General features: G+C 44.6%; 1 long non-coding RNA gene across 2 annotated transcripts in view; it reads right to left on the bottom strand.

Moving 5' to 3' along the window:
* LOC107213452 overlaps nt 1-5009 on the bottom strand; it is an 11188-nt gene extending 6179 nt beyond the window's left edge. The window contains exons 1-2 of one of the 2 annotated variants that reach the window (XR_001524731.3): nt 4823-5009; nt 1832-4046 (exon numbers count right to left, since the gene is read on the bottom strand). This is a non-coding gene — a long non-coding RNA (uncharacterized LOC107213452). The other variant, XR_004497793.1, reaches the window with a different exon arrangement.
* Nucleotides 5010-5089: the final 80 nt, after the last annotated feature.

Genomic DNA, 5089 nt, shown 5'->3' with positions numbered 1-5089 from the left:
GGGGAGGGGAGGGGAGGGGAGGGAGGAACTGTAATTTTGAAAAGTTGAAGTACATTTTTCCATACTTAATATTCCTCCATGTTACCAAATAGGAGAGGTCTTGCTCTGTTAAACACTGTTACATACATATGAAGACAGTGCATAGTGTAGACCTTTCAATCTATGACCAGTAATAGTAATGAAAAAGCATGTATCAAAACCAGTTTTTTTAATGCCAAAAGCCTCCTTATCTTCTATTCAGGTGTCTTGCAACTTCTCCATCATTAACTGACTGAATTCTGCTGTCACAGCCAGATGACCTCAAAGAGATCAGGTTTTCTTCTCTGAAAATAATCTTACACTTCCATCATAATTTTATTTGGAAGTACCTAAGTATTTCACAAATACTCATGAACTTAAGTTTCCCAGTACCTACATTCAGTCTGCAAAGTTAGAAAACAAGCTCTATGAAGCTCCTGTTGTACCCATTTCCTTGCATTTCCACATTAACTGTTCTTCCCCGGGATGGTACACCGTTTTTCGCTGCGGTTCCAACTCCCAAGCCAGGAAACAGCAAGGGATTTGGATCACTGGAGGGGTGGTGGGGAATACAAAAAATCCCTAGGAAGCTTCAAAGGCTATCCTCTGGGTTTCCCAATGGATGGACAATGAAAAAGAGGCTGTCTTTGAAGACGGGCCAAGAGAAGCCAGAATGCTACTTCTTTCAGAGGTCATTGTTCTGCAGAGAGATGTAGTTTCACTGTGTTCTGGTGCTAGGGAACCCAAAGTACAGGCTTCTAAAAGGTGCTAGTTTCAAAGGAAGGCAGCTGCCTCTACAAGTCTTGAAAAAATAGGCATCCTCATTCAAGTCCTAGAATATACATAAAAATAAGTTTTCTGTTTACCTAGGCTACCTGAATTATGAGATTAAATCAGTTTATCTTTGATAAGAATTTCAGGAGGAAGGAAAAAAAAAATTAGACTCAAACCCTGCTGCATTGAAACTCGTAAAGGAACCCAACAGGACAAAACACCACCCCCACCGCAACAATATATGCTGCCATGTATGCAAGACAAGTAAGCAGTAAAATTTTATTAGTAGCAAAAAAGCAAGTGAGTTGAATGCACAGAACATGGATAAAGGAAGACTAAAAAAAGAGGACACAAGTATTAAAAGATAAACTGAAACTCAGAATGCTATATTAAGAGATATGTTTTAATGATATGCAGTAGGATTAAATTAGGAAATGGAAAAAGTAACTGTAAAATATGGGGGGGAAGCATTTAATAATGACAATCTAAAAGGCTACAGAACTGTTTTCTAAAGAAAGCTCAGAAAAATTTCCCTGTATCATTAGGACCCGGGCTGACTAAGATCTAGAAATTTTCTTTGTGAAAATAATTCCATATTGAGGAGAAAGACAACTGAAAAAAGAAAAAAAAAATACTATCATAGTTCTCAGACCTGATTGAAGGTCATTAACACAGCATCTTCCATTCAATTCTGAAGTTTAGGACAAAGTAAGGCCTACGCTATGTGATAATAGAACAAAAATCTCAAAACCATCAACTTGGAGAAGAAGCTATTTAAGGAAAAACACAGTAACAGCAAATGATAGAAAAATGCTCATCAGCTTTTTCCTTATGATGGGGGTTTTAGGTATATTTTTACACTTATACTTGATTTTTGGGTTACTGACTTAGCATTCAAATGTAACATAAATCTGCACCTTCAATACTACCTTATTTGTCCCCAAATGGACAACACCCATTCTCTGAAGATGAGAAAACAAATATTCTTAGGCATACATATACATTCATGCTTCCTTATTGATGTACAATAAATACAAACCTGTATAGTAGCAGGTGGAATCTTTTGCATCATGAGGACAGCAAGAGTATTCCTCCAGCCAGAAGCTTGCTCTAATCATTCATCTTGACACAGGAGAAAAGGTAGAACTGGCTCATTTGGACTGTGCATGGGGTGTCACTTTGCCCACCATATTAAAAAAAAAAAAAAGTAAAAGAAAGATGTATCTGTTTTCAGTGGCAGCCTCACTCGGCCTCCCTGCTCAGATGTGTCAGCTCTGCCAGTAACGAGCATAAGCACTAATATCACTGGGGTTTGTTCCTTTGCAGCCAGTCTCCCACACAGATTTATAAATGCAGCTCTGATGGCAGTATCAGCCATTATGACTCTCACATCAAGAGGCTGATGCACACTTAGGGCTTAGGTTGATTACCTGTCTTTGAAAGAATCTCAATATTAATCAAATTGGCCTGCTCCCAGCAGCAAAGTACCAATGCCTACCACAGACAACACACACCCAGCCGTGATTCTGCCCTATAGCGGATCTAATATGGATCTAATGTAAGATGCATAGGGGCAGGAAGGACTGGATGCTCCAAATGGCCTCAAAGGTAACAGCAAAAAGCATAAAGGAAAGTACAGTAAATTAGTTTCCCTGTATAAATCCCACTGGAACTGTGTATAAATTTTGCCTGTGGGATTCTTGCTTCAGTGATGATTACCAGGGCTGAGGGCACTAGGGGTAGAGTGGGGCCAGCTTCTTCAATCTCACTTTCCTCTTGCATTGGCAAGAGAGTTACAGCATGCCTACAGCTTGCAGTATTCAAAGCTGATTCAGAATCCATGCTGGTTTATAACTGGTTCTACCACCATGAATGAACATGGCTTTTTCCCTGATCTCTCTTCACTTACTGGCAACAAAACATAAAATTTCCAAGTGGCCTTTCAGGATTTATGCAAAGTCTTCAAGGCCCAGGCTGCCTTCCACCATGACATTTTCTTGGTATGGCAAGGACTCTAAAATGCCTCTTTTCCAGCACTTTGGAGAAGGAACCACTCCAAAAGTTTCCTGGTTTTCAGATGTTCCCTGAGAAGATGCATGTTTTACACATCAAAGTTATGGTTATATTGGGATGGTCAATGAAATATCAACAACATACAAATAGAATATGGCATGTCTGAACAATGTGCTTATCTCAGAAATTTAGAAGGAAGACAATTAAAGGCCATCATCATACACTCTATCGACATTACTCCCGAACGAAATTACCAATCCCAAGGCATGATTTGCTAAAGCAGCACTGTAGCCTAGAACTTGAATCCCACTACCTTAGGGAGACAATTATTACTCTTCCAGCAGCCAGTCTTGCTGACTTCAGGAGCTGCAGAAGATACCTTTAACTTTCTTGGGGACCTGAGGGGACAGAAAGTGTCCCAAAATACCACTGTGGAGAGAAAATTACCAAGCCTCTCTGACAGTCCAAATGTTTTACTGTGTAACAGGGACTGGCATGCAGCTGGATTCCAGGGTAACCCAGCAATGTGGCCTCTGTGGCACCTGCTGGTTTTCTCCCTCTGACAGGAGGGATTCAGATTAAACAGTAGAACCTGTACCAGAACAGCCTTGCTGCAGGTTATGAGACCCAGCACCACTGCTTGAGCTCTAATACTGAACTTCTGGAAAGATAAAAGCAGCTCGAGTCACCAGGTGCACATGAGCTGAGGCACTATCACCACCAGCAGCATGATCCACAGTGACAAATAATCATAGCAAAAAGAAGTTACTTTCAAAGTTGCTGTATTTTGGTCTGCACCAGCTCCAAATATTCCTTCCCAGCTCTCCCAGGATCCTTAAGATTGGAGATACTTTAATGGCCTTGAATGGTAAACTGGGCTGAAAGGAAGTGTCCTTGATTTCAACCCAAAGCCTAAGAAATGATGGCACAGGTCACAGGTGCAGCACGACAGGAAAGCCAAAATAAGCTCCTTGAAGGCATAAGAATGCATACCAATTTGCAATGGAAATGCAGTTCTATCCCTCTCTTCCTAGAAATGCTAATCTTCCATTAGTCTTAAAAAAATAAAAAATAAAAAAAAACAAAAAAAACACCTAATCAAGCTCTTGCTTAACAAGACAGAAATCTTGCCTGGAAGACCAAGATGAATCAAGCCAAAACATTGCCATTTTTATCTTGGGAAAAGGAAGGAGCACAGTGGCTTTAAACCTTCTAGAGCAGTAGCTGTGGAAGCACATCAGCTGGATCAAGGAAAAAAAAAAAAAATCAGTCAGATAGGAAGCAGAGCATTCTCCTGAACAGATTATGCTAAGAAATGGCTCTGGAGTTACTGATCCAAGGCTGTGAGCAGAAACAGCCGACTCAGTTGCTGAGGGAAAAAAAACCCCAAACCCTAACAAATCGCCAAAAATCTGAGAACAGAGATCTTCATCATTAAGTGGTTAGCAACACGCCGTAATTACAAGATTTGTAAGAACTAAATTTGGAGTGTCTTAGCATGGATGAAAGAAACCTTAGTAGTTAATCACTGCTCATATGGAAGGAAAAAGGTCACAGCTAAAGCTAGCCTTAAATTTTTATTTTTTTTTGCCTAGGGATCGAGTGAAAGGCCAGACCGTGTCTCTGGGGTTCATCATCAAAATGGTACCGGACCGTCTTCTGCATCCTAAACCCAGTGCACACGACAGGCGACCCACGTCCGTGCTGCCTGCCAGGAGCCGAAGCTCCCTCGAGGAGCGACCCCCTCCCCACCCGCCCCGCTCCCTCAGCACCGGGGCCGGCGGGACTCCCTGGACACCCCCCGGGCCGGAGGGGCTGCGCTGCCATCTGGCTGCAGCACAGGTCACCCAGAGCCCCTAAAGGACTCCCCTCGTCCCGGCCAGGGGACAGGACCCGCTGCGGGGGCAGGTGGGGGAACTGCAGCTTCAAGGAGAGCGGCGGCGCCCGGAGACGGGGCGGGGAATAGCGCCCGCCCTCTTCCCTCCCTCTTTCCTTCCTTCCCACCCCCGTGACTCACCCGCCGATCCCGGCGGCGACAAGCCGCCAGCGCCGGAGTCACCGCCCCGGCCCGGCCCGGCCCGGCGCTCCCCAGGGGCCACCCCCACCCTCCCCGAGCGGGCGGGTCGGGCAGGGCGCTGCCCCCGAGGGACGCGTCACTCCGCAACCCTCGAAATAGCTCAGCGAGAGGGGCGGCGGCGGCAGATCCCTCCCCCGTCCGTCCCTCCCGTCCCGCCCGCGCTGCCCCTCCGCATGCTCGGCGCCTGGAGCGCATCCACAGGGCGCG

This window comes from Parus major, chromosome 1 (assembly GCF_001522545.3).
Source record: "Parus major isolate Abel chromosome 1, Parus_major1.1, whole genome shotgun sequence".
NCBI lineage: Eukaryota > Metazoa > Chordata > Aves > Passeriformes > Paridae > Parus > Parus major.
Note: the sequence above shows the minus strand (reverse complement) of the source record. Positions and strands in the feature narration are given on the sequence as shown.